The sequence below is a fragment of the Amaranthus tricolor genome, chromosome 1 (assembly GCF_026212465.1).
Source record: "Amaranthus tricolor cultivar Red isolate AtriRed21 chromosome 1, ASM2621246v1, whole genome shotgun sequence".
In the NCBI taxonomy this organism is placed as follows: Eukaryota; Viridiplantae; Streptophyta; class Magnoliopsida; order Caryophyllales; family Amaranthaceae; genus Amaranthus; species Amaranthus tricolor.
The window spans coordinates 32683954-32694625 of record NC_080047.1 but is presented as its reverse complement, the minus strand read 5'-3'; the positions used below and the strand labels follow the sequence as shown (position 1 = coordinate 32694625).

Below are 10672 nucleotides of genomic sequence, written 5' to 3'. Positions count from 1 at the left end.
TGTGCTCCTTTGGCATACCGTTCCATCATCAGGAAACTCGAAATTTGGTTGAAAAGGTGTGAAGATACTGCCATTAGTGTGACTAATCCCTACTGATAAGCTATGCAGAAGAGTTCTATCATCATCAACATTTGCTCTTGTTTCATCAACTCCATCAGGAGCAAGTGTGAAACTGAGATTCATTGTGTGGATGATATCTTTGAAATTTTGATTGAATTGATTAATTTGTACCAAATGTTATAGCTGTTCCTGGTTTTTTATGGGACTATCTTCTGCCCATTAATGGTTTTGGTGAACAGTGAAAGAAAGATTGAAAATTGAATCTTAAGAAAATATTCGGCAAGTGAGTTGAGATTTTAATCAGCATAAAAGTCATGAGCAAATAAACAGAAAAATGAAAAGAGATCAAAATGAAGAACTTACAAAATAACAACATTTCCATCAGAGCAATAAACTCCAAACCAAAAACAATGATTTTTATCAGAATTCCAATCAGAAAGGGCATTAAAAGGATCTTCTTCCACCATTTTTTTAAATTCCAACAAAGCTATTCCTGTCAAGATTGTTCATCTTAATTAATTACCCATTAATCTAACAATTTATTCCCATAATTACCCAAAAAGAATCAAGCTTTAAAGAAGCAAATCAATCAATATTACCTTCAGAATTCATGGAACAACAAGGAAGACGTTGTAGATGAAAAAACAGTAACAACAAAATGGGCAATTTCATCATCATTCCATTGAATACCCACAAATTATTTCTCATCTTGAATCACTAAAACAAACAAAGATTTACCAAATGTAGAATTTATAGCAAACCCAAGAAGCTGTAGAAATGTAGAAGTTCAATCATGTATCAAAATTCAGTCTTGAATCAGTGAAGAAAGGAAGAATAGATTTTTGAATTGTTCACCAAATTTTTACTTGAAAGTTGAAAGAGAGATTATTATACAGAAAAAATCAAATGGAGTTACGGATTAGAAGAGGGGATTAAGCTAAAGGGGAAGAGAGAGAATGAGAAGTTGAAACGCGTTCACCAATCACCAAAGGAAGGAGGGAAGCAATCAACTATCAACTATGGAGCAATATTAAGCCATGGAAGAAGAGCAGCCATGAAAGAGAAAAGGGAAGAAGAAGAAGAAACTAACCATGGTTAGATTAAATTCCAAATTTAACGGACATTTAACGGAAAATTCATCATTAAGGTCACGGTTGTAATTACCATATAATTGGGGGGTACCACTGAAATGCAGTTGGGTACCATTGTAATTTTTCAATAGTACAAGGGCACCATTGATAATTTCCCTAACTTTTTTTTATATAGTTCTATTTTTACTCAAATTTAATTATCAATATTACACCTTTTAATAATTAAACAAGTTTTTATTAATTTGATAAATTGGTAAATAATTAATAATTAGCTTCATCAAATTATACCAAAGTTCCAAAAGTCATATAACATGTTTATTAGGTCATTCAAACTTATAAAAGTCATGTATGAAGTTTTATTATTTTGTATAGACATTTTATCGATATATAGAATAAAATAGGTTTAAAATTATTTGAGTCCAAATAAAATATTATAAATATTCTATGATGTTCCAGAAGCTATTTTAAAGGGTATAAATTTTTAAATAACCATTAAAAATCATGTGGGGTATTTTTAATAATTAATATCGTTATTTTACCGATAAACCGAATAAAATTTATTTAAGTCCATATATGATCATGAAAATCTATAAAAATTTATGTACATGTATCTACTGTTTATATAGGTTTCTCATAAAATTTTTATATCCAATATAGGTCATTTAATATTTATTTTATATTTTACCGTTTTCTAACTTAGTGATTATTAATAACCGAGCATAAATTAGTAAGGTCCTTAAACATCAACAAAATCTTCCCAAACTTTTACCAATTTCAGTTACTATCCATATGAGTATGTGATAAAAATTTCAAATCCATATGTTTTTATTTTGTAATTATTTTATATTTTACTATTTTACAATTTACCAATAAACAATTTAACAATTACTCAAAAATCATGAAAAATTCCAAACTAAATATATTCTGGCCAAATTTTGTTGGAGAAATTATAATATGGTTTTATTAATTAGTTTTGATGATCAAGAGTTTATCTAATACCATGTTTTATAATAAGAATATTTAACACCTTAAAATCCTTTAAAATATCAATTTAACGAATAAATTTAACGAAAAAATATCCAAGAGATTTTCTTAATATATAGCTACTGGAAATTACTTTTAAAATGAATTTCAAATATTCTCAAAGTTCATATAATCATTTCCATCACAATAACTTTCACAAAATAGTGTTAAACATGCCTTTAAACATACAACAATTCATAATATTAACATGTATGATGCCCACAATAATAATACATGTAATAAATTATCTTATATTCAAAATCATCATTTTGACATCATTTTTCAAGATTTAAGAACTTCTCTTTGGGAATTTTATTTAAAAAAAAAAAACAAGTTTATACACAAATTTTCTCAACTTGTTCTTAAATCCTTTAAAAATCACCCCATGTGACATACCTCGACTTCAAGCCTATATAATTATTCCGTAAGCTCCCACGTAAACTCCTACGCGTTCTTAGAAGTGGTTCCAACTTCGGGTCCTTGCCCTTCAAGTCTCAACTCCAACTCTTCAACTAAACATATTGCATTCATCTAAAAATCAATAATAATTTTGGATTTCTAACATGCACTTAACTTTCCTGAGTTGTTAAACTAATACTTGTGATGATTTAACATATTTGGAGTATACTTATTATGTTGAGCAACATACTTAATCAAGTCCTATAATTTTACTTAAATTCTTAAAGTAAGAAAATTCATATGTTTGTTGAAATACATCTTCTTATTTTCTATTATAGCTGATTTTTTATAGATTTATAAGTGATGATTTTCTTAGTTTAGAGATAAATTACCCATTTAATGATGATCTTAGTTATAGAAGGATTCATGTAAAAAGAAAATGTTTTACACGAACAACTTCTAGCAAAAAATAGTGGAATAAAGAAATAAACATAACTTACTCTATACTTGGTGTATTTCTTCAAGTTTGGTGTCTATGGAAAGCTCTAAAAATGAAGATTATTTTTATGGGAGATTTGAGTTTATAAAAATAAATTTTCAGACGTTTTAGATGGATTTTTGAAGAAGATTTAATGAGAAAAGAAGGTGTTTTAGTAGTTGAAACCTTGAAGGATTCTAGTGTTTGTTCTTGGATGAATTTGAGAGAAATTTGTTGGGGATTATTGCTGAATAAAATGGTCAAGAAATAATGTGTATTTGCTTCCACTATTTTCCTCTTGCATGCTTGTAATGATGCACAAGCTTTGGGTAGAACAAAAAGGGTTTTGAATAGAACAATTTGCTTGAGTATGTATGTGTACAAAGACTAAAAAGAGGGGTAGGGGTACAGCAATGGGGCTGCTGTTTGGGGCTGTTTTGGAGGTGATTTTTTGTCTCATTTTGGTCTATTATAGTGTAGGAAAGGTTTATCTAAGATAGTTTAAAGTTTGGATAAAATTTGTTGTATATATAACAAGTTATGTAACTTGTACTTCATGTTTAAAAATCACTTGTATATGTGTATGAAATATTTAATTTACTCACATCATGGTTAAATAATATGCTCGGGTAATAATTAAAATTTTCTCGAACTGTTATCAGTAGTTGCTCAATTTTAAGTTTTACCTCCAAAGTTTACGTTACTTGTTACGATTCATAACCACGTTACGAAATAACAAGTTTCTAATTATCGTAGATATTTTTTCAAATTACTACCATCACTAATTAAATTTTAATTAGTAATGAACAAATATAAAAAATAAAAAGTTCCATGTATTAAACTAAGTGAATGATATCTCTGAGAAACTATTTTTCCCTCATTTGAAACTGAATTCTCTGATGGAATCTGCTCTAAATATCTTGTTCTAAGCTTGTGTTACTTTGAGGACTCTCATCCTTGTTTACAACATTCTGGCACGTATATGTGTGGTTCGTTATGAGAACCATATCTTAGGAAAGCGTGATGGAACACTTTGATGCAAGAATCTTATTCCCTTTGTGTGAACGCCATATGCTGAGATTACCCTTGAAATATTAATTGGCAGTAGAGTGCGTTTCTTAATGAAGCCTCACTACTTCATAATGTTGCTTAGATATTCATCATTTAGTTTATTGTTCATATGAGAATATGTAGGTTGTGGAGGATTTTATGGAAGCACAGGGATCAGATTCGGAAATGATTTGGGTGATTATAGATGCTCACATTTTAACAGGGATTAGATTCAGTAATATGTGTGTTCCATGAGCATCATGGAGTTTGGGTTTTACTTTTATGGTGCTCCTTAATTAATTGTTTTGCACTGGTAGATTCTTGTGTTCCTATAAAGTGGTAAAACTACTAACATTGAGACCAGGATAGTAAGCATTCAAAGCAATATTCAGCAGCAAGCTAGTATGTCGTCCTACAGAAATACCTAATAGAAGTACAATGCAATGTTAACAACATCTTAGTTTTGACATTTAAAAGTTTTTTCAACCTATATTAACCAAAAATCACATCCTTTCATAGAAAACATCAAAATGATAAGTAAATGGAGGGCGAAAAAGAGAAATTATGGAAGAAAATTTTTGCAGAAAACTCAGTATCTTTGTCATTATTAAATAAGGATGATATGAATTTCCACCAGAAATATCATGGGATGAGGGATTAATTGCCAACATTAAAATGGGAGGTGTGGTAGACTATTCACTTTCTTGAGTTTTTGAAAATGATAACGGGGATCATACTGGTAAAGGAGCCGTGGGAAATATTTTCACACCTATTCATCATGTATCGGTTTGCATTTTGTAACGATGAGCCAAGCGCATTAAATCCACCGGTTAAAACTGATAAATTAAGTGTTGAGAAAAATGTTGTTGCAACCATATCAAATAAAAGTGAAGATCTTAAACAGTGGTCCAGCAGTTCACCCATGAGGATTGAAACAAATCTCAACTTAAATAAGGCATATGTTCCCAAAGAAAGATTCTTATTTTTTTTCTTATTGTTTTGGCAGGTCTTCTTCAATACTGCATAAAGTTTGGGTAGACAAAAGATTAAGGTTTCTTTGTCACTAATTCTATATGACCTATGTCGACTACTTCTCTCGAATGTGTGAAGTGTGGGTATATGAAAATATATACTATATTATCATACAAATGGTCGAAGATATGTTGAAATTGGAGTCGGTTACTTGTGAATGTTTTAGAAAGATATGATGATTAGAGTCAGTTGGTTGTATGTGTCCTTTAGATTAGAACATTGTGTAAGTTGCATAGATGTGGTTCTATAATGCTTTCCTTACATTTACTACTTCATAGTGCATCTTACGGTTTTTCAGTTGCATATGCAATGGTTTCTAGGTAAGGTGCGGATTGAGCTTCGGAAACATACGTTTACTGTTTCAGTGGTGTTCTTTAATTTCTATCATTCTCCTCATTTCATTTTTCTTCTTAATTGTGTTCTTTTCTTTAAGAGATTAAATTGTTTCGTGGGGGATCGTTAACTTGGGGGTCCGTGTGCATTCAAAGCAGTAAATGAAAAATCCAATAATTGGAAACAATCAACAATATAATGGAGAACAAACAACAAATAAACAATAAATACTGGAATATTATAAACCATAAAACAATTAAGAACATCAATATATATATATATATATATATATATATATATATATATATATATATATATATATATATATATATATATATATATATATATATATATATATATATATATATATATATATATATATATATATATATATATATATATATATATGCACATATATATATATATATATACATATATATATATATATACATATACATATATATATATATATATATATATATATATATATATATATATATATATATATATATACATATATATATATATATATATATATATATATATATATATATATATATGTATGGATATATATGTATATATATATATATATATATATATATATATATATATATATATATATATATATATATATATATATATATATATGTATATGTATATGTATATATATATATATATATATATATATATATATATATATATATATATATATATATATATATATATATATATATATATATATATATATGTATGTATGTATATGTATATATATATATATGTATATGTATATATATATATGTATATGTATATATATATTTATATGTATATATATATATATATATATATATATATATATATATATATATATATATATGTATATATATATATATATATATATATATATGTATATATATATATATATATATATGTATATATATATATATATATATATATATGTATATATATATATATATATATATATATATATATATATATATATATATATATATATATATTTATACATATATATACATATATATATATATATATATATATATATATATATATATATATATATATATATATATATATATATACATATGCGTATATCTATACATATACATATATATCTATACATATACATATATCTATACATATACATATATATCTATACATATACATATACATATATATATATATATATATATATATATATATATATATATATATATATATATATATATATATATATATATATATATATATATATATATATATATATATATATATATATATATATATATATATATATATATATATATATATATATATATATATATATATATATATATATATATATATATATATATATATATATATATATATATATATATATATATATACATATATATATATATACATATATATATATATATATATATATATATATATATATATATATATATATACATATATATATATATATATATATATATATATATATATATATATATATATATATATATATATATATATATATATATATATATATATATAAAGTTTGCAAAGCATGAAAGCCTTGATTTAAAATATGTGTTCTAAAAAACTTACTTACTATGCTACAATAACTGCTTTTCCCAGAAAAGAATTGACATTGCGATATATGTAAAATGAGTCGTAGCTTTACATGGTACTGTGTCTATGATCGCGTACTATTACTGCAGTTGTGAGGTTGAAGATTCAAAACTAAAAAAAGCTAGATCAATCTCCTGACTATGAAGATGTATCAGAATCATCTTCTATAATCAGAATTTGTGGTGCCACTCGCTCACGTGATCTTCGTTCTCGTAACTTTGTGTCTCTGATTCTTTGTGATTTCCTTGGAACATGTTCTAAAACTGGTTCATGTATGGATTTCTCCTCCTCATCGAGTTTGTCACAAAACTGAGCAAAACATTCTGGAACAAACCAATCAGGCGTCAACTGCGAAAACATATGAAAGCAATTAGAGGTATTGATGCTTGTAACAATAATATTCCATTATCCTAACTACCATTAAGTGGCTTCCACAGGTGGGGTTTGGGGTCAAATATATACAACCTTACTTTTATTAATGATAATACTAGACTTAATTTGCTGAAGTTTTCTGGAGCATCATTGAGGAATCGTTTAATAAAGTAAAGAACGAATCAACCACATTCAACATTATTTTTCTGTTGAGGAACCTGAAAGGTGAAAAGGGGTTGCCTTTCAATAAGAGTAGCATCACATTGATGAGAAGATTAAAGTGATATGAATAGCATACTACTGAAATTCATGTGAACAATCTAGACCTAAATAATACTTTTGTACTATGAAACGGCTCCACCAGTCTCAAGAAAACTATCACATACCAGAACGATAGGGTTCGCTCAATGGATATGACTCTGTATGAAGATGGAGCTTCATGTGTTCTTTTAATCTATTTTATTTTCCCTTGGATTCGAAAGATTGAAAGAAAGTGTCTAACTTTATATATATTGCTACCTTGGGTGTATGTGTTCAAGGTGCCTATTAATTACTTTGGATTCAAGGGGAGTTAATGGTTGTCAACTACTTAAATTGTTCTTTGATATATAGATGAGTTTTTTACTGGTCTTTACAGGTTATTAAACAATTGTGTATCGACAATCAACTTGGAATTTTTAGATGCTATTCAATAGAAAATACTTAAATGATGAACAGATTGCATCAAAGAATATAATAATATCGACACTTTTATTGCATCTGCTCACTACAAAATAATCATTCTTATAGAAGTATAAGATGGAGTTTTAGCAAAACATGGAAGCACATTCAAACATAATCAGATTTAGAAATAGCTTATAAAACAACCCCCTGTAACACCAATAAAGGAATACGGTATATATTGTCTTTAGATTCAGAACGACCGTGGGCTTGAAATACATCGTAAACAAACCTGCAAATAAAAAGTTAGATAAAACCATTTATCCACATAAACTAGATTTTTTCCTCAAAACAGTAATGAAAACAGGCAAAGAGCCTAAGCCCATACTTTATCAAATCAGATTCAATGACACCAACAACTAAACAAACAATACATCTGCAATATTATTTATGAGGGAGTTTGACGAATGGTTGTTGATTTGCTTTATTAGTTGGTTTGTTTGACCAATTAGTAATGTTGACTAATTTTGTTGGCTTTAAAGCTGCTTGAATAGATCAGTTGATTGTGAAGATGTTAGGTAAAATTAGATATTGATTGTTGATTGTTACTTAGAGAAAATGTTGACTAATAAGCCAAACCGTGGCTTTTTCATCTTAGAATAAAAGACAAAAAAAGTCATTTACCTAATAGTTTTTGACTTTTTGACAAACCAAGAAGCTAAAGCAAAACATCAATTCTCGAAACCTACCTACTAAACACAAACAACTTTTCTGCACATTTTTCATCCGCCGATGCTACTTAACATGATGCGAATAATAGTGCTTTGGCATCAGGAGATTATCAATTATGACTTCTTTGCTGCTTTCTTTGATTTGTGATTACATTACTCAGTATGCATTACACAACAAAACACACACTTATCACTTAAATCAACTACTACCACTAACTACTCTCTTATGAAAGCCTGTTTTCCATCTTAATTTCTCTAAACTTTACTTACCATGCCATACATCTCATCCTATTCTTAGATTATGATTTTGTTCACTCTTGGGCCTTGTTTGGAAACCCATTCCTCGAGTATTGAAATCACATGAAAAATATATCCCCCGTCTTTCATTTATAAAACAAATCATAACCTTAAAAGCCTTCTGCAACTAAACAATAACCCTACTATAATACCTACTTTCACCTAAAAACTTAACATTATTCTCATTTCTATACAAAGAGTACTCCATTATAGTTTTATTGTTGTGGACTGCAAGCAACCCTAATTTCTCATTCCAAACGCACAACATGATTTCCATCTATCATCACCCGCGACAACTAGGAATTTGACCTGTTACTTGGCGGTTTTATCTTCACCAATAGATATTCATCTGCTTCACACTAAAATAATGATTTATCAAAGTGATCCTTCAATTCATTTTTGTGATTTTTTTTTCCAATCTCAATAAAACCATTATCACAATATTTAACTTTATTTTTCATAGTAATTTTTCTATAAAAAAAAAAAAGTAATGTTAAATATTGTTTTAATATTTTACTTCGGTTGAAAAAATTCAAGTAAATGAATTGAAGAATCAGTTTGATAAATCAGTATTTCAGTGTAAAGCAGATGAATATCTGTCGGTGAAGATAAGACCACTAATAAACGGTTCAAATTCGGAGTTGACACGAGTGATGACACTGAGAAGTACTCACGCTGTGCGTTTAAGAATGAGAAATTAGGGTTACTTTCAAGCAACAATAATAGAACTGTAACGGGGTACTATTTATACGGATATGCGAATCATATTAAATAAATAAGTGAATGTAAGAAATGTAGTAACATTATTGTTAAGTAGAGGTGTTCATAACCGGGTACCTGAAAAGCCTGGTACCCGATTAGTCGGATACCTAATTTTACTGCCCGTGCCCCGACCCGATTGATCTGGGTACCCGATATAAGTCGGGCTAGGACACCGGATACCCGGATTTATTTGACTCAATTTTTTAATTGATTTAGCACAATTATTTTAATTTGACAAAAAAGGCAATTTATGGCAGATTTGTTTTGAATAAGTAGTGCACCAACATTACAATTAAATGAAATTACTAATGTCCTATGTCCAAAGTCTCAAATAAACTTCAAATTACAGAAGACTTTAACAAAAATCCAAACAAAGCAAAAATCAGATCTACAACAAAAGTGAAGGAAAAAAAACCAGAAAAAAATAGGAAAAATTACCCTGAATAATACGAACTTTCACTGATTTTCCTACAATAATACGAACTTTCAATTAACCATGAATAATACGAACTTTGATACTTTTTTCCCGCTGGCATACTTGACCTGTTGTTAACCTGGAGAAACGGTAAAATCTGCTTTTCTTCCTCATTTGCTGCATCAGAAGGCTGGGTATTTCGACAGCCTTTATTTGAAACTTGCTCATCTTCCTCATTTGCTCACTCTCCTCTTCCAATTTAATTACTTCTTCCAACATCTAAATTTTTTTTTTCCATTTTCATTATAATCTCTAAAGTAATTTGATATTTAAC

At 27.7% G+C, this 10672-nt stretch overlaps 1 long non-coding RNA gene across 1 annotated transcript; it reads right to left on the bottom strand.

Annotated features, from left to right (window-relative positions):
• Positions 1-440: 440 nt before the first annotated feature.
• Positions 441-1091, bottom strand: LOC130796817 (uncharacterized). Its single transcript, XR_009038762.1, has 3 exons — positions 977-1091; positions 660-777; positions 441-553 (listed from the first exon to the last, which is right to left on the bottom strand). It is a non-coding gene; the product is annotated as an uncharacterized LOC130796817 (long non-coding RNA).
• Between the last annotated feature and the right edge of the window lie 9581 nt (positions 1092-10672).